A 27,430-nucleotide genomic window follows, 5' to 3' on the forward strand; every position below is an offset into this window, starting at 1 on the left:
GTGTGTATGGGGCTTAACAGGTTTTCTTCTAAGATTATCCTGCATTTGGCTCCATCCATCTTCCTATCAACTCTGACCAGCTTCCCTGTCCCTGCTGAAGAAAAGCATCCCCACAACATGATGCTGCCATCACCATGTTTCATGATGGTGATGGTATGTTCAGGGTGATGTGCAGCGTTAGTTTTCCGCCATACATAGTGTTTTGCTTTTAGGTCAAAAAGTAAAACATTGGTTTCATTTGACCAAAGCATCTTCTACATGTTCGCTGTGTCCCCCACATGGCTTTTCGCAAACTGCATAAAGGACTTATTTTGGCTTTCTTTCAAAAATGGCTTTCTTCTTGCCACTCTTCCATAAAGGCCAGATTTGTGGAGTCCATGACTAATAGTTGTTTAGTGGATAGATTCTCCCACCTGAGCTGTGGATCTCTGCAGCTCCTTCAGAGTTACCATGGGCCTCTTGGCTGCTTCTCCGATTAATGCTCTCCTTGCCCGGCCTGTCAGTTTAGGTGGATGGCCATGATATGTTCAAAGCTTGGAATATTTTTTTATAACCAAACCCTGCTTTTAACTTCTCCACAACTTTATCCCTGACCTGTCTGATGTGTTCTTTTGGCCTTCATGATGCTGTTTGTTCACTAAGGTTCTCTGATGCCGCGTACACACAAGCGGACTTTCCGGCAGACTTGGTCCGGCGGACCGGACCCCGTCGGACAATTCGATCGTGTGTGGGCTCCAGCTGACTTTTTTTTCTCAAACGTCCGACGGACCTAGAAATAAAACATGTTTCAAATCTTTCCGATGGACTTGAGTCCAGTCAAAAAATCCGCTCGTCTGTATGCTAGTCCGACGGACTAAAACCAACGCTAGGGCAGCTATTGGCTACTGGCTATCAACTTCCTTATTTTAGTCCGGTCGTACGTTATCACGTACGAATCCATCGGACTTTGGCGTGATCGTGTGTAGGCAAGTCCATTCGTTAGGAAAGTCCGTCGGAAGTCCGCTGAAAGTTCGTCGGATAGACCGTCAGACCAGTCCGATCGAAAAGTCAGCTCGTGTGTACGTGGCATAACAAACCTCTGAGGGCTTCACAGAACAGCTATATTTAAACTGAGATTAAATTACACACAGGTGGACTCTATTTACTAAATAGGTGACTTCTGAAGGCAAATGGTTCCAGTAGATTTTAGTTAGGGGTATCAGAGAAAAGAGGGCTGAATACAGATGCACGCCACACTTTTCAGATATTTATTTGTGAAACATTTTGAGATCTATTTATCATTTTCCTTCCACTTCACAATTAAGTGCCATTTTGTGTTGGTCTATCACATAAAATCCCAATAAAATACATTTATATTTTGTTTGTAACATGACAAAATGTGGAAAATTTTAAGGAGTATGAATACTTTTCAAGGCACTGTAACAGGATTGTATCTTCTTATACTTTATTGTAGAAGTTTTTAGCTCTGCAGAGCTCAGCTATATATCAATACTCTAGCCTTAGGCTCGGTTCACACGGGGGGCGACTTGTCAGGCGACCTAGCCGCCTGACAAGTCGCCTCCCGTTCTGTACAATGGAACCGTTCTAATCGGAGCGGCGCAAGTCGCTCCGACTTAGAAGAAAGGTTCCTGTACTACTTTGGGGGCGACTTGCATAGACTTCTATACAGAAGTCGTCTTGCAAGTCGCCCCGGCAGTCGTGTGCAGGTCGCCTCGGTGAGGCGACCTGCAAGTCGTGCCGCGTCTAGTGTGAACCGGCACTTATAGTTTTGTATTGCTAAACAGCAAACAAGACCATTTAAACATGTCCAGTTACTACATGGTTTCATCATAAGTCCTAATTAAGACTTATGAGCCTCTGCATTCTTTCTAAGTTGCTTTTTGCTATATGTTCTGACTTTTATGGCTCCACCGACAGGAGATTTTAGGCTTACCAACTTTAGACATTTTGGATAATTAGGCCAGCATTGTGTTCAACACCTTCCCCCCCCCCCCCCCCCCAAACACACACACATGTTAGCTGTGGCAGTTATGCCTTCTTTGGTAGTCATTTGGAAGTGCTACTGTCTGTTTGCAGCCTAATTAGAATCTCTTAGCTGTATATAGTTTTTCCATTCTGCCCATGGAATTTACTCATTTGGTGGGTACCTTTTGTCCATACTTTTAAGCCCATTTGAAAGTGTAAATATTCAGAGAATATTCAGAGATCAAATGATCGTACTGTACATTTTAAAAATCCTCTACAGAGAGAACCATTTACAGTATATTCATTTTTTCAATAAGTCCAGACAATCTCAGAGCCCTAGCACTAGGTAATCTATGTTGTTTGCAATGTATAAGTGCTCATGTCTTTATCAAAGTCATATACATAATATTGATAAAGCTTGTGTTTAGTAGAAAAGACTTGCCTCAAAAGTTTAAATTTATTTAAATACATTCAAAAGTATCAATTTATTTCTGCAACTGTGTAAAATACAGACTTTGATTTGCTTTGCACTTTTGCGATTATTAGCTGATATGCTATGATTCTGGTGGACTGTTCCAAATGCAATTCTGTTATCAATCAATTATTTATCTGTGAACACAACGTTTTTCGCTAATAGTATCAGGACTCTCACTTTGCTCTCTATTATAGAGACTTTAACGTGCAAAATTGGTTTTGTTTTTAGGGTCTTAAAGTAATATAATGTTAAGCTAATATATGTGTTTGCAAACTCCCTTACCCATTTTTCAATTCACTGCATTAATATACGATTTTTCTCCTATTTTTAGTTAACCACTTGCCAACTGCCTAACTGTAAATATACGTCATTACTTTGACATTAAATACCGGGGTTATGGCAGCAGCTAGCCGCCATCGGGGCCAGATTAACATATGAGCTATTGGAGCTGCAGCTCTAGGCCCCTTAACTTAAGATAGGCTCATTTGCCCAAAAAAAAAAATCACAAAAAAAAAAACTTTGAGTTTCGAGGGTCATAGAGACCCCAAATTTGGGGGTATGTAGCCAAAGACCTACCCCACCACTGGTCAAAATTTGGGGCTCTTATGGTTCCGGAGATACGGGGCTCCTTGTGCAGCCTGTCAGAAGCTACATACAGAACGGCCAATTTAAATACAAGCTGGCACACTCTGTTTGCAGCAGACTGAGACATAATCTTATCAGAGGCACTGAGCTCAATGGACAGCTTGGAGCCTTGGACCAATAGTGAAATACCATTGGCCCCAGCTGTCCAATAAAAATGCTGCAGTGGAGGCGCTCCTCTCACTGCAGTGTCATAGAAGGGGACATGTGTCTAAAAGACACATGCTCCCTTCCAGCCCAGCCCTCTTAATTAGAAGGAAATAACATGGGTTTATGGGTATAAGGTTTACCCATAATCTCGTGTTTTTCTCACACAGTTAAGAGGGAGAATGAGAATCTTCTGCTGCTGAAAAGGTACTGTTGTAATCAAGCTAAATCATATATTATTATGCTATATGGCATAACATAATAGCTTATTATTTATATATTAACTGTGAAATTACTGGTTTAAAGTTATAACTTCAAACTTCAGTATTTTGTCCGTTAAGCCACCTGTTCGAGTACAGTTATTGAAAATATAGTAAATTATCTTAAAAACAATATATAATAATTATTTGTATATTACTTACTTATGGTAATTAATCCCTTGCCATCCAGGCCAATTCTGACACTTCTCTCCTACATGTAAAAATCATAATTTTTTTGCTAGAAAATTACGCAGACCCCCCAAACATTATATATATTGTTTTACAGACACCCTAGGGCAGTGATGGTGAACCTTGGCACACTAGATGTTTTGGAACTACATTTCCAATGATGCTCATGGACTCTGCAGTGTAGATGAGCATCATGGGAAATGTAGTTCCAAAACATCTGTGTTGCCAAGGTTCACCATCACTGCTCTAGGGAATAAAATGGCTGTTGTTGCAACTTTTATGGTACACGGTATTTGTGCAGCAATTTTTCAAATGTGTTTTTTTTTTGGAAAGAAACTGTTTCATGAATAAAAAACTAAAAATAACTGAAGTTAGCCCAATTTTTTTGTATACCATGAAAGATGATGTTACGCCGAGTAAATACCTAACATGTCATGCTTTACAATTGCGCACACTTGTGGAATGGTGCCAAACTTCATTACTTAAAAATCTCCATAAGGCGACACTTTAACATTTTTTACAGGTTACATGTTTAGGGTTATAGAGAGGTCTAGTGCTGGAATTATTGTACTCGCTCTAACGTTCGCGGTGTATGTAACCTGTGTGTATCTGGCTCTGATACTAGCCAGTGCCTCGTCAGCCACTGACCTCACCGCACATCCCTGACCCAAATCTTAAAAATACAATTGGACAGGGCTGTACAAATGCCATAGCTGTGATGCTTTATTTCACACCTGCAACTTTTTTTTTTTTTTTGTAATTTCTTTAGCTGTACCATCTTTAACTCAGCCTGCAGAGTTTGACAGGCAACACTGCCTGTCAAACTCGCCTATTGATTTAAATGGGGCCACTCTGCAACTGCAAGCCAAAACTCGCTTGCAGTAGCAGCATAGTCCAACAATGTAAAAATACCATTCAGCAATGTATTGGGGGAATCACTCCCACAGTGTTATTGTATTCTGCCAGTGGGGAGCCTTCCCTACCCACAGAATACAATGATCAGTGTTGCTAACTATAGCTGGCAGCACTGATTGTTTTGGGAAAAGAAATTATATAAAAGGTGGATCTCAAACTACTAGTGTTATTTAGGCAACAGAGACCAATTCGTCTTTTGGGGGCGGGGTACCTCCACAACTTGGCTATTGGATCAATTAAATTATAAGGAAACAGATAGGGGAGGGGAAAGTAGTTGAAAGAAGGGCCAGACTATGGTATTCATATGCCAAGTAATCTTTAATTGTGCAAAAATGTAATTAATGAAAAAACACCCTCTAAGTACCACCATAAAATAGTTACAAAAATATATATCAAAGGGACAACGTTGTCACTTTAAAATAATTCACACACAGGACCTAGCTGCACAGAATCTGGAGTAACTGCATCAAACATGGGACACATGTATTCCAATATAGCTACGCCAGTATGGTCTTCTAAGTGGGTTATCTAGAGCAATACTTGTTCCATCCTGGCTGGTTGTATGCTGCATGTGTCATTGATTTCCAACAGGGATACGGACCAATGGATGGACCAATCGTCCTTGGCTTTAACGATAAAGAGGGGCTGAATACCACAATTGCTTGGGGCTAATTTAGTATAGCAGACTTATTGAATATAAAGTAAATGAATAAAGTCCTTGGAGAATATCACATACTGTATAGCACCGCAATTGTGTTTCACTATATTGGTGTCCCAAAATCTGGAGTAACCACAACAAACATGGAACACATATATTCCCATAAATCTAAGCCAGAATGGTCTTGTGAGTGGGTTATCTAGAGCACAGAGCAATACTTGTCCCCTCCGGGCTAATTGTATGCTACATGTGTCATTGATTCCCAATGGGGATACCGACCAATTGATGGACCAATCATCCTAGGCTTTAGCAATAGAGAGGGGAATAATACACCATTAAATACCACAATTGCTTGAAGCTAATTTAGTATAACAGGCCCGTCAAATATATAGCAGCTGAATAAAGTCCTTGGAAAATATCACATATAGCACCTCAGTTGTGTTACACTATATTGGTATCCCAGTTTAGATAATTCTAGTGGAATGGAGCATAGTAGCAATCAAAGCAGTTGAAAGTAATGTCCTCCTTGGATGTGTCCAGAGTAGCCAGAAAATAAATGAAGGGTATACTTTCTCAATGGCCCAAACTCATTAAATCCAGACCACACAGGGAGAGTCTATCTTGGGCTTTTGGGTCCTATTGTGTCAGATTCCTGATGTGACAGCTGATTTTTTGTTAGGTCATTGGTTATTGTTACACCCAGAGAAAACTGGCATCAAGAGAGCATCCATATAGATGATTCAGAGGGGACAATCAAGTGGAAGACCGCTGTACATACCATTTCCCGTTGGCTTGGCTAGGTAGTTAGGGATATCAGAGGCCGGTCAATTTAGACTTCAGTCACCTCTGAGACTCAGAAGAACTCTCCTCCTGTAGCTGCTTAGACTTTTTGTCCTCCATTAGAAAGGGTACAAATCACAGTCCTCACAGATCTGAGCCAGATTCCTTAGGAAAGACACCAGCGGTGTCACGTCTCCAGTGTAGTAGAGCCACACTCTGTGTTGCCTCGGCTCAGCAGTATACTGCATGCAGCTTGGCGTCCTGTGGTCTCCGCTCACGTCAATGCATTTCAGGAACCTTTACGTTTGCTTCATCAGGATGTTGAGACGTTAGCCAGACGTCTGTTTTAAAGTCTGGGGAATCCCCAATTACAGAGTATCTCTTCTGGAAATGCCTCTGTGGAGACATCTAGTGGCCACTTGGTAAATAACAAGGAAAAAAATCCTAGATACAGTGTTTCTAAGTGTTTTGACGAATCAGTTATTTTTTTTATATATTTTTATAGAAGACAGTGAGAAACCAGAAATCATCCCTTATTCTTTCAATTGAATGCCACTAGGACAGACAGACATCAGACGATGCAAGGAAATATAAAGGGGCGTGAAACATAACAGCCTCCATCTTGCTTTTAGAGGGATTCAATCGGCTGTAAATATTGTTTCATAGCCAAAGGATGGTCTTTATTGTTCAAGGAACACTTTTAAGCTTAATTCATTATTTAACCCCTTAGGGGTCATACTCCCTAATCTGAAGATCAAGGCTTTTTCCCTTCTCAGAAGAATGCTGTCAAAATCACCTGTGCTGGTCGAGAGATTAAGGGCAAAGATGCCCTTTACCTTTAGGCCTTCCAGACATGCATTGTGGTGCTCAGCAAAGTGCTGACCAATGGGGTTATCTTCTCTTTGATTAATACTCTTAATGTGTTCACCGATCCTGATGCATAATTGGCATTTTGTCTTACCCACATAAAGTTTCCCACATGGACATTTCAACAGGTAAAGAACTCTAGTGGTCGCGCAATTAATAAATTGTTTAATATTATATCTATTGATACCATCAGAATCAGTGAACACATCAGAGCGCTCCACATATCTACAGATGCCGCAGTGACCACACTGAAACATCCCCCTAAGTTGTGGCAGATCGGTTAGTCAGTTTCTACTTGTGGCTTTAATAAATTCAGATTGAACCAGGGTATCATTAAGATTGCTTGCTCGTTTGGCCACAAGATGGGGTCTGGATCCCACTATGTCACTGAGATCCTTTGATCGTGTGGATATGCCAATGTTCTTTTAGTAATTTATTTAGATTGTTCCATTGTGCAGCAAATTTGGTGATAATCCTTATAGGTCCCTCTGTTGTGGTATAGGGACTTAATTAGGTAGTTTCTACATTTACTGCTTGTTATCTTCTTGGCTCTTCTCAGGTTCTGATGTGAGTAGCCTCTCTCTCTCTAAATCTTTGATACATTTCTTTGGCTTCCCGTCTATAGTCCAGTTCATTTGAACATTTACGTCTAATTCTCTGGAACCAGCCCACCGGGATGCCTCGTATCAGGGATTTTGGATGATGACTGTTTGCATGGAGCAGTGTATTTGCCGCTGTACTTTCCCTAAATGTTTGGGTGCCCAGGTGACCATTTTCCAGATGGATCAATAGGTCCAGAAAGTAAATTTCTCGTGTATCCGCTGTGTAGGTTAACCTAATATTCCTGGAGTTGTTCTTGAGCTCATCCAGAAATAGAGAGATCTTCGTCAGGTCCCTCCCACAGCATCAACACATCATCTATGTACCTGAGCCATAACCGAACGTGGCCCAGGTACATAGGTGAGGTGTAGACCACCTCTTCTTCCCAGCAACCCAGGTGCAAACAGGCATAGGCGGGTGCCCATGGTGCTCCCATGACAGTTCCCCTTATCTGTTGGTAGTAAGAACCAGTAAATTGAAAGAAATTATTTTTCAATGCCAGTTCTAAAATGTCCAATATAAACTCATTCTGTGCACCTAGGGCTGGGAAGTTACAGTCCAAAAAGTGGAACACCGCCAATAATCCCTACTCATGGGGTACAGACGTGTATAATGATTCCACGTCTATACCCACAAGTGTGAGTTCTCCTGGGAAAAAGCAACCCTGGATTTTATTCAAGACATCTCCAGTGTCCCTGACATAGGATGGTAATTTTAGTACTAAGTCCTTGATAAAGGAAACAATGTATTTACCGATTCTCTCCATAGGGCCCCTGATAGCGGAGACTATGGGCCTTCCTGGAGGATTCCTCTTATCCTTGTGAATTTTTGAAATAATATAAAAAGTCGGGACATTAAAGTCCTCCACCCTTAGATATCCAAATTCCTCTTTGGTAATAAGGTCAGCATCTAGTGCAAAATACAGCTTGTCGTTAATCAGAGCGACAAGGGTAGGAAATGGACTATGGTCCAGTTTTTATAAGTATGTTTGTCTTTCAGCAGACATCTAGCTTCCTTTTCATAGTTCTCTTCTGATAACAACACTACATTTCCTCCCTTGACACTTTTCTTAACGACAAGACCCTCAGCTTCCTGTAGCTCACCTAGTGCTTTCCTTTCCTCAGGGGAGAGGTTATCTGGGAACTCCTTATGCCAACGCAGTTTGTTGAGGTCATCTTCCACCAGATCAAGAAATACATCAAGCCATGTATTTTTTCTAAAATATGGCATTGATGTAGATCTGATCTGGAGGTTAGCCTTTCATCTCAATTGTTCTACAGGGGAATCTCATCACCCTCTCAAGCTGTGTTACATTCCTCAAATAGAGAGATGAACTTTTCCACAGCTTCTTTATCATGTATGCTGTTCTCTTCAGCTGTAGTGATCTGTCTCTTTTTAGTGTAGATCTGTCTATAGTATACTTTTCTAAGGAACAGATTAAGGTCTTTGTAGATCTCAAAATGGTCAATTTTTTCAACCGTGGAAAAAGACAGACCTCTATTCAAGAGAGCAATGTGTCTATCCTCTAAATTAAAGTCTGAGAGGTTTATAACTTTTTGATTGTTCTTTGTGGCCATGCCCGGTACATCGACATGCAATATATCCGTTATGGCCAGCTGTCCTAGTATTTCTGACTCCTCATCCTTGTCCGGTCATTCCTCTTTTGATTCCCTAAGGCCCTGTATTTTCCCCTTCCTCTTCCTTTCTCTCCTTCTAATATTTCTACCTGATTTCCTTTTAGAATGCCTTTGGGTGCTTGGGATAATTTCTTGTCTAAAAAATCCAGGTTATTTAATTTGTCTTCCTCACTCCCTGATGTTGTAGGGTCTAATTTAGGTCCTGCCTGTGAAGGATTTCTATGTCTCCTTGACCTACTCCTCCCTCCTCTTGGTGTGAGTGTCAGGGCTGGGCTCAGCCCTTCCTTCTCTTAGCTGGCCGCTCAGTTGTCGGCTAATTGCCAGTTCTCCAGTTACTCAGCTGTTTATAATATCCTGCTCGTCAGTCCTGCCTACTTAAGTCGTCCAGTGCAGAGGAGCTCTGCTTTTGCCTTGGTCAACATCACAGAAACTAGACATGTGCGGGATGAAAAAATTTGTTTTGTTTCGTTTTGATTCGTTATTTAACTAAATTTGTTTAGTTAAATTTGTTGCATTCATTATGTTCGTTTTCAGGATTCTTTTTGTTTCGTATTCGAATTTGAAAAAATTCGATCGCGTTCAAAAAAAATCTACCGCATTCGAAAAAAATCTACCGAATTTGACAAAAACTATCAAATTCAAAATAATTCTACTGCATTCGAAAAAATTCAACCAAATTTGGAAAAGAAAACTATATATAACCATTTTCCGAAATTCGTATAGAATGAAATTGAATTTGAATAGAAAAGATTAGAATAGATTTGAAAATACTAGAAAAGAATAGCATAGAAAAACAATAGCACAAAACAGAAAAAAATATTATATATATATAGATATATATCTATATATCTATATAGATATATATCTATATATATAGATATATATCTATATATATATAATATTTTTTTCTGTTCTGTGCTATTGTTTTTCTATATTTTCTATAGATATATAGATATCTATATATCTATATATATAGATATATAGATATATATCTATATATATAAAACATCTTCTGAAATTCGAATTTCTTATACAATCAATCAATCGAATTCTAATAGAAAAAAAAAATATAATATATTCTATTCTAATCTTTTCTATTCGAATTAATTCTGTACCAAATTCGAATTTCGGAAGATGGTTATATGTATGTGTGTGTGTGTGTGTATATATATATATATATATATATATATATATATATTGACGGCAAGGTGAGATACATGATAATAGGTACATTTCACCTAGCATTTGTTCCATTGTAAGGGACTGAACCGGAATCCAGCACGGTTTTTCCAGCCTCTGGTGGCAGGCTGGGTTCCAGTCCGGATGTTCTGGTCCATTGGAGTCCACAGTTAGCTGGTCTTTAAATATCCAGGAAGAGCACAGCAGGTCGCTCTGGTTTTGAGACTCAGAAAGGAACCTGAGTGAGAGGAGCTCTGGGTGTTGGATTAAAAGGTTTGCTTTCCCGTATGTTTTTGGGTGACGGGGACCAGCCCTGCACTGTATAGTGAGGAGACTATTTGTTTAGTTAGCGCTGGATGGCAAGGATTTAAGTTACTGTTTGTTTGTTTTATTTTGCAAACCTCCTGCGAATAAACCTGGCATCCGCCAGATTTTTAAGAAAGTGCCCATTTGCTGACTGTCATTCAGAAAAAGGTGATCCCCACGAGCTAATTTCCCCACACATGGTGGATTCAGCAGGCAATTTCTGAAGATGGAGGAAATGATAAAGGCCCTGCTACAGGCCAATGCAGCTCAGCGGGAAACCAACTGCCAAGTCGCAGAGGCTGCTGCAGCACAACAGACGGCCGCTGCAGCAAAACTTGCAGCACAACAGGCAGCCCAGCAGGAGATGCACCGCCAACTTGCAGAGGCTGCTTCAGCACAACAGGCGGCCCAGCAGGAGATGAACCGGCAATTCGCAGAGGCTCTAGTGGAACTGAAAAAGGGTCCTCAGCTCCTGTGCCAGTGGAACCAAAGATGGTACGTGCCTCCTACCACCTACAGAAAATGACATCTGCCGATGATGTCGAGGCATACCTTGCGACTTTTGAGAGAGTTGCTGTCCACGAGGGATGGCCAAAAGAGCAGTGGGCGGGTCTGTTGGCCCCATTTCTAACAGGAGAACCCCAAAAGGCCTATTTTGATCTAGAACCAGATAAGGCCCAGGACTATGAGACGCTAAAGACAGAGATACTTGCACGCTTGGGTGTCACCATGGCAGTCCGGGCCCAGCGCGTGCATCAGTGGTCCTACTCCATCACAAATCACCCCATTCACAAATGTTGGACCTGGCCCACCTCACCAGGAAGTGGTTGCAGCCAGAGACCTTGACAAGCCCTCAGATCGTGGAGCATGTGGTAATGGACCGGTACCTGCGTCTGCTCCCTGCTGCCCTGAGGAAATGGGTCAGACAGGGGGACCCCAAAACTGCGGCCCAACTGGTGGACCTAGTGGAGAGGTAAAGTGCTACTGAGGACTTGGTGAACCCATCTACACCCCACTCCAGTGTGTCTAGGGGTGCAAGATCTCCCAGCGGTTCTGGTAAGACTGTTCCGGGGTTCAAGAGCTTGGGGAAATTTGATAAGACTGTTGTTACAGATGAAGAGACTATGGGTCCTAGACCTGGAGACTGGCCAAAGAAGCCAGGAAGGTCTCTGGGCCCGTTAAGAGGACTGGGGGTAGGCAACATACAGTGTTTTCGTTGCCATGCATTAGGGCATATTGCTGCAAACTGTCCTATAGATGATGAACCTATGCAACGTGATCATGCTTTTATGAAAAGACGCATTTCTCTGTTTGCACAGGTCGCATGTACTGCATCATGTCAGAATCGCATTGAAAAACAGATGTGTGTTATTTCAGTGGATGGAAAGCCACTCACAGCCTTGCTAGACTCTGGTATTGTGGTGACCCTAGTCAGGAATGATTGTGTGAACCCCACAAAACTACACCCCAGTACTATTGGGGTAATTTGCATCCATGGGGACACCGAGGACTACCAGACAGCGGTAGTTGAGGTTGATACCCCCTGGGGCAGTGTTCAGTGGGGGTGGTACCTTCACTGCTTCATGAAGCTTTAGTAGGGAGAGATTTTCCCCATTTTTGGAATTTATGGGAGAGCAAGGGGAGGCTGGTAAATAGAGCTCCCCCTGCTGGGGAAGCACGGGAACTCTCACCAGACCCCTTTTGCCAAAGGGAAGGGGATCCTGTTGTGAGATCGAGGAAGCCGGAGATCCTCTTCCTTTCCCTGTCATGGCTGGGGAGCCGGAGGACCTAGAAGCTAGCTCTCAGCCTGAGGGTAACGAACAGGAGACCCCCTCTGACCCTAACATTGAGAGTAGCCAAAATGTCGTACCTGACTTAGAGGTCAGGAGAGAGGATTTCTGTACTGAGCAACTGCGAGAGACCACCCTCATGAGAGCCAGGGAAAACGTTAAGATGTTGGATGGGGAACCGGTGGATCCTGATTGGGTGGTTACTTTCCCCTACATGGCCGTTAAAAACAATTGTATTGAGTGATAAAACATGGAGAGGATGAGGTAGAACAGCTACTGGTTCCCAAACCCTTCCGTAGGGTGGTGCTAGACTTGGCCCATGGTCATGTAATGGGGGGACATCTTGGGGTCGAAAAAAACAGGGAGAGAATCGCCTAGAGGTTTTTCTGGCCAGGGTTGGATGCGGATGTCAAGGAGTACTGCAAATCGTGCCCTGAGTGCCAAATGTCAGCACCGTCACCCCATTTTCGCAGCCCTCTTGTCCCTCTACCTATAATCGAGGTCCCCTTTGAGAGGATTGGCATGGATCACGTGGGTCCGGTTGTGAAATCTGCCCGGGGTCACCAGCATATTCTGGTGATCCTAGACTATGCCATGTGCTATCCTGAGGCCATACCCTTGCACAACACCTCCGCTAAGGCTATCGCCAAGGAATTGGTTCAGGTGTTTGGTCGAGTGGGGATCCCAAAAGAAGTCTTAACCGATCAGGGCACCCCATTTATGTCTAGGGTTACCAAGTAACTGTGTAGACTATACAAAATCTCCTATCTCTGTACCTCTGTCTACCACCCCCAAACAGATGGTCTGGTTGAAAGATTTAATAAAACTTTGAAAAGTATATTGAAAAAGGTGGTCGACAAAGATGGGAGAAACTGGGATTTTTTGCTATCTCATGTTTGCCATACGTGAGGTTCCGCAGGCATCCACAGGCTATTCCCCCTTTGAGCTTTTGTATGGTAGACATCCCAGGGGGCTGCTAGATGTCGCCAAAGAAACATGGGAAGGGGAGGCCACCCCATATAGAAGCATCATAGAGCATGTCTCCTTGATGCAAGATCGAATCGTAGCTGCCCTGCCCCTGGTGCGAGAACATATGGAGCGAGCCCAGGAGGCCCAGAGGAGGGTCTATGACTGGGGTGCCAAGGTCCATGCTTTCAGCCCCGGGGACAGAGTGTTAGTACTGGTTCCCATGGTGGAAAGTAAGCTCCTAGCCAAGTGGCAGGGTCCTTTTGAGGTTGTCGAAAGGGTGGGTGAGGTAAACTACAAAGTCTACCAGCCAGGGAAAAGGAAACCACACCAAATTTACCATGTGAATCTCTTAAAGCCCTGGAAGGACAGAGAGACTTTACTGGCCATGTCCACACCTCTGACAGACTGGGTACCGGTGACACCTGACATCCCCATAACAGATACCCTGTCCGTGGCACAACAAAGTGACGTTTGGGCGTTTGTGCATAAAAATAGAGACTTTTTCTCCCCCTTACCCAGACTGACCAACATGATCCAACATGACATAGTGACGGAACCAGGGGTTCGCGTAAATGTAAAACCGTATAGAATCCCAGAGGCCAGATGAGAGGCAGTCGCAAAGGAAATAAAAAGTATGTTGGAGTTGGACGTGATAGAAGAATCCCACAGTGAGTGGTCGAGTCCCATAGTGCTGGTCCCAAAGCCTGATGGTACTATCAGGTTTTGTAACGACTTCAGGAAACTCAACAGTGTGTCCAAGTTCGATGCGTACCGATGCCCCGGGTCGACGAACTCATGGACAGGTTAGGACAGGCTCGCTACATAACAACCCTAGACCCAACAAAAGGCTATTGGCAAATACCGCTAACCGAATCAGCCAAGGAGAAAACTGCCTTTTCCACTCCTGAGAGCTTGTTTCAGTATAAGCGGATGCCTTTTGGTCTGCACGGAGCCCCTGCTTCATTCCAGCGAATGATGGACTAAGCCTTGAGACCACATCGGCCGTATGCGGCTGCATATTTGGACGATGTGGTCATCCACAGCCCAGATTGGGAAGCGCACCTGCTCCATGTACAAGCGGTGATAGATTCCCCTAGGAAAGCAGGTCTTATGGCTAACCCAAAAAAATGTGCCATAGACCTGGAGGAGGCCAAATACCTTGGGTACATTATTGGCTGGGGAGTGGTCAAGCCGCAGACCAATAAGGTTGAGGCAATTCAAAAATGGCCCCAACTGATTAATAAAAAACAAGCGAGGGCCTTCTTGGGCATTACAGATGGTTCATACCCCACTTTTCCACCATGGCCACCCCTCTGACCGACCTGACGAAGGGTAGAGGGTCGGTCATGATCAAGTGGAATCCCGAAGCTGAGAAGGCATTTCATAATTTAAAGCAGGCCCTTTGTAGGTAACCAATACTAGTGGCCCCAGACTTCAGCAAGGAGTTTGTTGTACAGACGGAAGCTTCTGAGGTGGGCCTAGGGGCTGTACTGTCACAGAACAGGGATGGTGAGGAGCACCCAGTTGTATGCCTGAGCCGGAAGCTGAACAAGCACGAAAAGAACTATGCCATCGTAAAAAAGGAGTGTCTCGCCATTAAATGGGCCTTGGACTCCCTAAGGTATTACTTATGGGGGAGGTCATTTAAACTGGTCACCGACCATGCTCCCATGTGGATGTGTGACAACAGGGAGAAAAATAGCCCTGTGACAAGGTGGTTCCTGGCTTTACAGCCCTTTCGGTTTACGGTGAAGCACAGGCCGGGAAAATTCCAAAATAACTCAGATGCCCTCTCTCAAGTGCACTGTATGGTTGGGTCAAGTGCTCAGCCATAGGGGCTTGAGCAGAGGGGAGGATATCTGACGGTATGCGAGGTGAGATACACGATAATAGGTATATTTCACCACGCATTCGTTCCACTGTAAAGGAACTGAACCGGAATCCGGCCCGGTTTTTCCAGCCTCTGGTGGCAGGCTGGGTTCCAGCCCAGATGTTCTAGCCCACTGGAGTCCACAGTCAGCTGGTCTTTAAATATCCAGGAAGAGCACAGCAGGTCGCTCTGGTTTTGAGACTCAGAAAGGAAACTGAGTGAGAGGAGCTCTGGGTGTTGGATTAAAAGGTTTGCTTTCCCGTATGTTTTTGGGTGATGGGGACCAGCCCTGCACTGTATAGAGAGGAGACTATTTGTTTAGTTAGCGCCGGATGGCAAGGATTTAAGTTACTGTTTGTTTGTTTTATTTTGCAAACCTCCTGCAAATAAACCTGGCATCCGCCAGATTTTTAAGAAAGTGCCCGTTTGCTGACTGTCATTCAGAAAAAGGTGATCCCCACGAGCTAGAATTTGATTTCATTCTATATATCAATATATATGTATGTATATATATATATATATATATATATATATATATATATATATATATATATATATATATATATATATATATATATATATAACCATTTTCCGAAATTCGAATTTCGTATAGAGTGAATTTGAATAGAAAAGAATAGACTAGAAAAACAATAGAACAGAATAGAATAAAATATGATATATATTATATTTTATTCTATTCTGTTCTAGTGTTTTTCTATTTTATTATTTTCTATTCTTTTCTACTCTAACTCGAATTAATTCTATACGAAATTAGAATTTAAAAATTTCTGAAATTTCTAAAATTTGAATAGAAAAGATTAGAATAGAATAGAAAATAATAGAAAAGAATAACATAGAAAAACTATAGAACGGAATAGAAAAAATATAATATATATTATATTTTATTATATTCTGTTCTATTGTTTTTCTATGCTATTGTTTTCTATTATTTTCTATTCTAATCTTTTCTATTAAAATTCAAATTCATTCTATGCGAAATTTGAATTTCAGAAGCCATCTTCCGAAATTCGAATTTCGTATAGAATGAATTTGAATAGAAAAGTTTAGAATAGAATAAAAAAGAATAACATAGAAAAACAATGGAACAGAATAGAAAAAATATATATATATACATATAAAAACATCTTCCGAAATTCGAATTTCGTATACAATGAATTTGAATAGAAAAGATTAGAATAGAGTAGAAAAGAATAGATGAGAAAAACAATAGAACAGAATAGAATAAAATATAATATTTATACTATATTTTATTCTATTCTGTTCTATTGTTTTTCTTGTCTATTCTTTTCTATTATTTTCTGTTCTAATATTTCTATTCAAATTCATTCTATACGAAATTCGAATTTCAGAAGCCATCTTCCGAAATTTGAATTTCGTATAGACTGAAATCAAATTTGAATAGAAAAGATTAGAATAGAATAGAAAATAGAAAAGAATAGCACAGAAAAACAATAGAACAGAATAGAAAAAAATATAGTATATATTATATTTTATTCTATTCTGTTCTATTGTTTTTCTAGTCTATTCTTTTCTATTCTATTCTATTCTAATTCAATTTCATTCTATATATATTTTTCTATTCTGTTCTCTTGTTTTCTATGCTATTCTCTTCTATTATTTTCTATTTTGGAAGATGTTTCTCATTCTCTACCTTCAACACTCTAAACAACTCTTCTCTACCTTCAACACTCTACTCTGTCCACTGCCTCCACCCACCAACTCAATCACTGCCCAGGAGATTGCCAATCACTTCAAAACTAAGATTGATACAATTCATGAGGAGATCACCAATGCGCAAAAACCTCCCCCATGCAACACCCCATGTCCACAGATACAATCATTACTTCCCTCATTCAACCCTGCTACTATTACTGAGGTTGCTAAACTTTTATCTAACACTCATCTAACCACCTGCCCCCTGGATCCTGTTCCCTCGCAAATGCTACGCTCACCCTCTGACTCGATTCTACACTCTCTAACTCACATTTTCAACCTCTCCCTCTCTTGTGGCATCTTCCCAAACTCTCTAAAACATGCGCTAGTCACCCCCATACTTAAAAAGCCCTCACTGGACCCCACCAATCTCAACAACTTACGTCCCATCTCCTTACTCTCCTTCTCCTCCAAACTTCTTGGTCTATAACCGACTAAGCGACCATCTGAGCATGAATAAACTTCTTGATCCCCTTCAGTCCGGTTTTCGCCTTCAACACTCCACGGAAACTGCTCTCCTTAAACTCTCAAATGACCTACTAATGGCTAAAGCCAATGGACACTATTCTGTACTACTTCTCCTGGATCTCTCTGCTGCCTTTGACACAGTGGACCACCCCCTCCTCCTCAAAAAACTCCACTCCTTTGGTGTCCGTGACTGTACTCTTCGCTGGTTCTCATCCTACCTATCCCACCGCTCCTTCAGTGTCACTTACAACTCTACTTCCTCCTCTCCTCTTCCTTTCTCCGTTGGGGTCCCCCAAGGTTCTGTTCTTGGACCTCTCCTTTTCTCAATCTACACCACCTCCCTGGGTCAGTTGATTGCCTCCCACGGTTTTAAATATCATCTCTACGCTGATGACACCCAAATCTATCTCTCCACCCCCCAGTTTTCTCCATCTGTCTCCTCACGCATTACCAACTTACTAGCAGACATATCAGCCTGGATGTCACATCACTTCCTCAAACTCAACCTATCCAAAACCGAGCTCATGATATTTCCTCCCTCAGGTGCCACTTCCCCTGATTTCCCTGTCAATATTAACGGCTCAACTATCAACCCATCTCCCCACGCCAAGGTCTTAGGTGTAATCCTGGACTCTGAACTAACCTTTCGACCCCACATTCTATCACTATCCAAAACTTGCCGCCTCAATCTCCGCAACATCTCTAAGACACGCCCCTTCCTAACCAATGTCACCACAAAGCTTCTAATCCACTCCCTGGTCATCTCCCGCCTCAACTATTGCAACTCCCTCCTCATTGGTTTACCTCTAAATAGGCTATCCCCACTTCAGTCCGTCATGAACGCTGCTGCCAGGCTCATCCACCTCACAAACCGCTCAGCGTCTGCTACACCCCTCTGCCAATCCCTCCATTGGCTGCCACTCAGTCACCGAATTAAATTCAAGATACTAACTATAACTTACAAAGCCATCCACAACCTGGCCCCCAGCTACATCTCTAACCTAGTCACAAAATACCAACCTAATCGTTCTCTTCGCTCCTCCCAAGACCTCCTGCTCTCAAACGCCCTTGTCACCTTATCCCATGCTCGCCTTCAGGACTTCTCCAGAGCCTCCCCCATCCTCTGGAATGCTCTACCCCAATCCGTCCGATTTTCTCCTACTTTATCCACTTTCAGACGATCCCTGAAAACTCATCTCTTCAGAGAAGCCTATCTGGCCCCCACCTAACAACTGTACATTTATCTTCTCAATCAGCACATCACCCACAGTTATTACCTCTTGTATCTCTTGACCTTCCCTCTTAGATTGTAAGCTCTAAGGAGCAGGGCCCTCTGATTCCTACTGTATCAAAGTGTATTGTATTTGTACTGTCTACCCTCAAGTTGTAAAGCGCTACGTAAACTGTTGGCGCTATATTAATCCTGTATAATAATAATATTATTTTCTGTTCTTTTCTTTTCTATTCTATTGTAATCTTTTCTATTCTAATTCATTCTATACGAAATTCGAATTTCAGAAGATGGTTTCAAAAGTTCGAATTTCGTATATAATAGAAAAAAATAGAATAAAATATAATATATATTATTTTATTATTATATATTATTATATATTATATATTTTATTCTATTCTGTTTTATTGTTTTTCTATTCTTTTCTATTTTAGTTTCCATTGTTTTGAATTATATTCCAATCTATTCTCGAATTCTAATTTATACTATTCGGAATTCGAGTTTCGGAAGACGGTCATGTTCTATTTTATTACAGTCTATTAAATTCTATTCTATTCTTTAATTTTATTTTTATTACATTGCTTTATTGTTTTATATTCTATTTTATAGAAAATCGATTTCCATTTTTTCAAATGTGTTTTCGAATTTGATTCGATTCGAATTTTGTTAGCTTTTTTCCAATTTGAATCGTTATTTCGGATTCTCTCAAATTCGTTATTTTTGTAATTCGGAAATTCGGATGTATCCGAATTTCCAAATAATGAAAAATTTGTCCGAATTTCAATTCGGAATGAAACGCAATGCACATGTCTAACAGAAACTATCGACTGCGATCCTGTTCAAGACTTGCTTTGCTGACATCCCTTCTGGCTGCAGATCCTGCTTGCTGTTCCACTACGTTGATCCCTGACTTCTGGCTTGGCTGACTATCCGTTCCGATTACTGAAATTTGGCTATGTTTTGACTATGTTTGGAATATGCATGGAACAATTAGGCCCTCGTGGCTGCTTTTTCTCATGGTCTCTCGGATACCATCAAGGATGAGATAGCAGCCTGAGATATACCCACTGAGCTGGAGAAGTTGATCACGTTTGCCATACTCATTGACTCCAGACTCAGAGAAAGACTCTCTTTTAAGGACCGCTTGTGGAAGCCTCCTGTAAGTTTGTCTCCAAGCTTTGCAGTCCCACCCGTGCCTCCCATGCCTCCTGGTACCGGATCAGTCAGTGAAGGTGAACCCATGCACTTGGGTTTCACGCGTCTCTCTGCGGATGAGAGAACCTTTAGGAGGAGGGAGAGATTGTGCCTTTATTGTGGCCAGGCAGGTCACTTTTTGAAGTCTTGTCCTACCCCTCCGGGGAACGCCCTAACCTTGAGGTCCTGTCACGGACAGACCTTAGGTGGCGTTGTTTCATCCCCAGTTATCCAGAAGGATAAGCCCTGGTTTCGGTCACCCTTTCTTGGGCTGAGTCGTCCGTGGAGATACAGGCTCTAATCGACTCTGGGGCTGCAGGCCTGTTCATTGATGCTGCCTTTGTATCAAAGCACTCGATTCTGCTGCAGCTGCGTGACACTCCACTTGCCATTGAGGCTCTTGACGGGAGACCTCTACAGCCTGCCCATGTGACTCAAGAGACGGTTCCATTGTCCATGGCCATAGGGGCTCTTCACCATTAAATAATCCAATCCAAGTTATTTCCTCACAAGTTTCCGCTGGTTATTGGCTATCCTTGGTTACAGAGGCACAACCCCTCTTTTGATTGGCTCCATCCTGAGGATATCTCCTCACAATGCAGTGAGACATGCTTCCAGAAGGTAGCCAAGGTCCCGTGCACTTCTTCATGCTCCTCCCTGTCGGAGGAGTACCGCGATTTTAGCGTTGTCTTTGACAAAGCTCAAGCCAGTAGTTTGCCTCCATGCCGACCGTTTGATTGTGCAGTTGACCTTCAACCTGGTGTCATACCCCCTCATGGCCGGGTTTACCCTTTGTCTGTCTTGGGGGAGTATGTTGCAGACGCGCTTTCTCGAGGTTTCATCCGCAAATCCTTGTCTCCTGCTGGTGCTGGTTTTTCTTTGTGAAGAAGCAGAATGGTGAACTAAGACCTTGTATTGATTATAGGAGTCTCAATCGTTTCTCGATTAAGAATGCCTATCCGATTCCGTTGATTACGGAAATATTTGACCGCCTCCAAGGGAGCAACGGTTTTCACAAAGCTTAATTTGAGAGGGGCATACAATCTCGTGAGGATTAAGGAAGGCGACAAGTGGAAAACTGTGTTTAATACCAGAACGGGCCATTATGAGTACCCCGTAATGCCTTTTGGCCTTTGTAATGCCCTGGTAGTTTTGCAGGAATTTATTAACGATGTCCTCCGAGATTTGTTGCAGTTATGTGTGGTGGTTTATCTCGATGATATCCTCATATTTTCCAAGTCCCTGGAGAGCCACCACACAGATGTCTGTCGTGTGCTTCAGAAACTAAGAGAGGACAATCTCTGTTGTAAACTGGAGAAGTGCGAGTTCTATCGTGAACAGGTTAAATTCCTGGGTTATGTAATTTCCACTGCTGGTTTTTCGATGGACCCAGACAAACTTTCAGCAGTTCTACAGTGGCCCCCAACCCATTGGTTTACGTCCTCTGCAGCGTTTCCTGGGCTTTGCCAACTATTATCGGAGGTTTATTTGTAACTTCTCATCTCTGGTCAAGCCCCTGACTGATATGACCAGAAAGGACGGTAACCCACAGATTTGGTCTCCAGAGTCCATTAAGGCCTTTGAGAATCTCCAGGCTGCCTTTGTTTCTGCTCCTGTGTTGGCACATCCTGATCCTACCTTACCTTTTATCCTTGAGGTTGATGCTTCTGAGACTGGTGTTGGCGCCTTTCTGTCTCAACGTCCTACCTCAGAGCGCTATGCATCCTTGTGGCTACTTTTCCAAGAAATTATCACCTACGGCGTGCAATTACGAGATTGGTGACAGAGAGCTGTTGGCAATCATTTTGGTAGCTGCCTGTTCCGTGTGTGCTCAGAGTAAGACTCCATGACACCTTCCAGTGGGCCTCCTACAACCCATACCCAATGGAGAGAGGCCCTGGACCCACCTGTCTATGGATTTCATTGTGGAGTTACCCAACTCCCAGGACAACACAGTTATCCTTATGGTGGATGACCGGTTCTCGAAAATGTCTCATTGTATTCCACTTAAGAAGTTGCCCACATCTAAGGAACTGGCTTCCATTTTTGCTCGGGAGATCTTTTGCGTACATGGGCTACCCAAAGTGATTGTCTTGGACAGGGGTAGTCAGTTTGTGTCCTGGTTCTGGCGAGCCTTTTGTGCACAGTTGGGAATTCAGCTTGCTTTCTCCTCTGTGTATCACCCGCAGTCTAATGGGGCCGCAGAATGAGCCAATCAGTCCTCAGAGCAATTCCTACATTGCTATATTTCTGACCATCATAACAACTGGTCAGACCTATTACCATGGGCAGAGTTTGCTCACAACAGTGCCTTGAATTCTGCTTCCCGATTGTCCTTGTTTATGGCGAATTATGGTTTCCAACCTTCCATGTTGCCTGACTCGTTTGTTCCGCAGAATATTCCTGCGTTAGAGGAGCATCTCCGTGGTCTTCTTTCCCCTTGGGCACAGGTCCAGGAGGCTTTGCGACATGCTGGTGATAGGTACAGACTCCATGTTGACTGCAGACGCCTGCCTGCACCTTCCTACCAGGTTGGGGACAGGGTCTGGCTGTCAACTTGCAACCTCTGACTTCGTGTTCCCTCACTAAAGTTCGCAGCTCGGTTTATTGGGCCTTTCTGTATTCCTTGCAGGATTAACCCAGTGGCTTACATATTAGACCTTCGTTCTAATATGCGTATTTCAAATGTATTTAATGTCTACTTATTAAAACCTTTGATCTGCAACCGCTTTACCACCTTGGTGCCATGTCCTCACCTTGTACAAGTTGAGAACCATGAGGAGTATGAAGTACAGTCCATTGTTGACTCCCGTAGGTTCCGTGCATACAGTACCTGGTGCATTGTAAAGGGTATGGTCTGGAGGAACGCTCTTGGATCTCATCCTCAGATGTACATGCCCCTGTCCTCCTCCGTGATTTCCATAGACGTTTTCCCCTCAAGCCCGGTGGTCCTCCGAGGGGGGGGGGTTCATTGAGGAGGGGGTACTGTAAGGGCTGGGCTCAGCCCTTCCTTCTCTGAGCTGGCCACTCAGCTGTTGGCTAATTGCCAGCTTATATCTCTCCACAGGTACTCAGCTGTTGATGATATCCTGCTCATCAGTCCTGCCTACTTAAGCCATCAAGTCCAGAGGAGCTCTGCCTTCACCTTGGTCAACATCACAGAAACCCTGCGATCCTGCGATCCTGTTCAAGACTTGCTTTGCTGACATCCCTTCTGGCTCCAGATATTGCTTGCTGTACCACTACATTAATCCCTGATTCTGGCTTGGCTGACTATCCGTTCCGGTTACTGAACTTTGGCTATGTTTTGAATACTATGTTTTGACTTTGTTATTTTTACTTTTATTATTAAATAAGTGTGATTTAACTGTACTTCTGTCTCGGCCTGATTTCATGGTTTCTGATAGTGAGGTCAAAAATTTCCCCTTTTGCCCAGTCGTCAAGGTCATGTTTAAACTTGGACTGTTTAGTTTGTTTAAGATTTTTTTGTACTCTGCCCATATCTTTTTTGAGTAGTTCATTAAGCTTAATAAACTCTTCTTTATCCTTAAATGGTTCACGTTTGTCTCTACTTTTGGTAATCTGTTGCTAGAGGGTGGAAATTTGAAGTTTCTCTTTTCCTCAGTGATTAATTTCCTGACCTTAATACCGTGGTCAATACATTGTTGTTTCCACTTCTCCAGGAACCTCTCCGTGTGAAGATGAATGGCCAGGATGACACCTTCTCTTAAACCACGTGGTATAATTTTGTTTGTAATAGAGGACTCAAAAGAAAGGATGTCCCATTTCCTGTTGAGGGATTTTACAATTAATTTTTTGTGTTCCCTGAACAGGACCTAGAGCTCCTCATTCTCAGGTTGCCATTCTCTTTTGTCTGGTTTTCACAGACAAAAGAGGCCCTGATTTCGTCATCCAGTTCATCTGCTAGCGTAAACGCCATTCTAACAATTTAAACATGTATTGCAACAATAATCCAAGACCACCAGATGGCTAGGTACTTAGAGGGTAAATGGTAATAGTAGGAGGTCCATGAATAGAATCATATAGGATCCGGTAAACTTGATAAGAAATTTTATAAAAGGTAGATCTCAAACTACAAGTGTTATTTAGGCAACATTCGTCTTTTAGGGACGGGGTACCCCCACAACATGGCTATTAGATCAATGAAATTATAAGGAAACAGGGGAAGGGAAAGTAGTTGAAAGGAGGACCAGACCATGGTATTCATATGCCAAGTAATCTTTAATTGTGCAAAAATTTAATTAATGAAAAACCACCCTCTAAGTACCATAAAATAGTTAAAATATATATTAAAGGGACAACGTTGTCACTTTAAAATAATTGACACACAGGACCTAGCTGCACAGAATCTGGAGTAACTGCATCAAACATGGGACACATGTATTCTCATATATTTAAGCCAGGATTGTCTTATAAGTGGGTTAGCTAGAGCGCAGAGCAATACTGGTTGTATGCTGCATTTGTCATTGATTCCCAACAGGGATACCAACCAATGGATGGACCAATCGTCCTTGGCTTTCACGATAAAGATGGGGATAATATACAGCTGAATATTACAATTGCTTGGGGCTAATTTAGTATAGCAGACTTATTGAATATAAAGTAAATGAATAAAGTCCTTGGAGAATATCACATACTGTATAGCACCGCAATTGTGTTTCACTATATTGGTGTCCCAAAATCTAGAGTAACCGCAACAAACATGGGACACATATATTCCCATAAATCTAAGCCAGGATGGTCTTGTGAGTGGGTTATCTAAAGCACAGAGCAATACTTGTCCCCTCCGGGCTAATTGTATGCTACATGTGTCATTGATTCCCAATGGGGGTACCGACCAATTGATGGACCAATCATCCTAGGCTTTAGTGCTTGAGAGGGGAATAATACACCATTAAATACCACAGTTGCTTGGAGCTGATTTGGTATAACAGGCTTGTTAAATATATAGCAGCTGACTAAAGTCCTTGTAAAATATCACATATAGCACCTCAGTTGTGTTACACTATATTGGTATCCCAGTTTAGATAATTTTAGTGGAATGGAGCACAGTAGCAATCAAAGCAGTTGAAAGTAATGTCCTCCTTGTATGTGTCCCGAGTAGCCAGAAAATAAATGAAGGGTATACTTTCCCAATGGCCCAAACACATGTAGCATATAATAAGCCCGGACGGGACAAGTATTGCTCTGTGCTCTATATAACCCGCTCACAAGACCATTCTGGCTGAGATTTATGGGAATATATGTGTTCCATGTTTGTTGAGGTTACTCCAGATTTTCGGACACCAATATAGTAAAACACAATTGCGGTGCTATATGTGATATTCTCCAAGGACTTTATTCATTTACTTTATATTCAATAAGTCTTCTTTACTAAATTAGCCCCAAGCAATTATGGTATTCAGCGGTGTATTATTCCCCTCTTTATCAATAAAGCCAAGGACGATTGGTCCATCCATTGGTCGGTATCCCTGTTGGGAATCAATGACACATGCAGCATACAATCAGCCCGGATGGGTCAAGTATTGCTCTGTGCTCTAGATAACCCACTTACAAGACCATCCAGGCTTAGATATATGGGAATTTTGGCAAATTTCGATTTAGTTTTAGTCTTAGGACTAAAATGGCGTTTTCGTTTTAGTCCCATTTTAGTGTTCTGCAATTGTTTTCGTTTTAGTCGTATTTAGTCAACTAAATCTCCAGTACATTTTAGTCTACTAAAATGTCCTACATTTTAGTCAACTAAAATCTCCAGTACATTTTAGTCGTCTAAAACTCATTTTAGTCGTCTAAAATCGAATGAGTGTACTTAAATTGTAATGCATTAGTTAACATTTCTCTACAGTTTCCAAACTCATTATATACTGCTGGAGTGAAAAATCTAATATGTTATTTATTATGGTATTGAGGTATGAACATGCACTACAGACCAGACAAATTTCAATTTAGTTTTAGTCTTAGTCTTTTGACTAAAATGACATTTTAGTTTTAGTCCCATTTTAGTCTTTTGACTAAAATGCCATTTTAGTTTTAGTCGTATTTTAGTCATCTCAGTTGTTTTAGTTTTAGTCCTATTTTAGTCGACTAAAATAATATTCATTTAGTCAACTAAAATGCTTTAGTCGTTTTAGTCGACAAATTAACACTGCATGAGAGGCTCCTGGGATCCTGTGATGTTAAAGCAGTAGTAATCTTTTTTTTAATTTAGGCGGCTGGCTTTCAGATAAAAGTGGTCCCAGCGGCAGATTCGCCGCAAGATCTTTTATAGGCCTGCGGGAGAGGTTTCTGGAGGTTTCTGAGCTTCCTGGAGCCATCGGTAAGCCCAGAACCGATCCGGTGAAGCCTGAGTGAGAGCAAGATAACCCCCATTCGGCTCTATACCCTTGGAGGACCGGAGCGACGTCTGACATCACTTCCTGTTCTCGGGCATAAATAAATAATTTTTTTTGTTCCTTAAAGGCAAAATTAATTTTTTTTTTGCTTTTAAAGGTAAATGAGAGATCTGGGGTCTTTTTGACCTCAGATCTCTCAATAAAAAGGACCTGTCATGCTTATTTCTATTACAAGGGATGTTTACATTCCTTGTAATAGGAAAAAAAGTGATCAAATAAAAAAAAGAAAAAGGGGACAGTGTAAAAATAAAAAGTAAAATAAATAAGACATTTTTTTTAAAGTGACCTATTCCCCCGAGCTTGCGCGCAGAAGCAAACGCATGCGTAAGTCGTGCCCGCATATGTAAATGGTGTTCAAACCACACATGTGAGGTATCACTGCGATCGTTAGAGTGAGGGCAATAACTCCAGCCAGGTAACCTGTAAACATATTTTAAAAGCGCCGCCTATGGAGATTTTTAAGTACAGTCGTTTGTCGCCAAACCACAAGCGTGTGCAATTTTAAAGCATGACATGTTAGGTATCTATTTACTCGGCGTAACATCATCTTTCACATTATACAAAATAATTGGGCTAACTTTACTTTTTAAATTTATTTAAACAATTGTGTTTGAAAGACAGTGTGCAAATACAGTGTGACATTTTTTTTCTTTTTCTTCATTTTCTTTTCTCAAGGGTCTCTGCAAAAAAAATGTAAATAATGTTTGGGGGTTTGAAGTAATTTTCCAGCAAAAAATACTGATTTTTAATTGTAAACAACAAATGTCAGAAAAAGACCTGGTCTTATAGTGTCATTTGAAGATTACAACTTAGATTAGCATGTTATTTACATCTCTTTATTCCTCCAAAAGTTTTACAATGGACAAGAGATGCGTGCCGCATCGGACTGCAAATTCATATTTAAAAAGAACTGACATAGTGCTATCACAAACAAGTCCCAATATAACATTACACACATGTACAAAAAAGACAAAATGGAAGGCACGCACACCTAGTGCATTACCAATGACAATTTAATGATATGTCAGTGGCAATGCACTAGGTGTGCGCTCCTTCCATTTTGTCTTTTTTGTAGTTTCCATCGGATCACCCCATGTGAGGAAGGCAGCTTCCACCCAGTCTTGGGATACCGATGTCCCTG

The 27,430-nt window shown here is 41.9% G+C and overlaps 1 protein-coding gene across 2 annotated transcripts in view; it reads right to left on the minus strand.

Moving 5' to 3' along the window:
• CNTN2 (contactin 2) overlaps positions 1–27,430 on the minus strand; it is a 430,563-nt gene that overhangs the window by 214,763 nt on the left and 188,370 nt on the right. The window lies entirely within an intron of this gene.

Source organism: Aquarana catesbeiana, linkage group LG02 (assembly GCF_042186555.1).
Source record: "Aquarana catesbeiana isolate 2022-GZ linkage group LG02, ASM4218655v1, whole genome shotgun sequence".
NCBI lineage: Eukaryota > Metazoa > Chordata > Amphibia > Anura > Ranidae > Aquarana > Aquarana catesbeiana.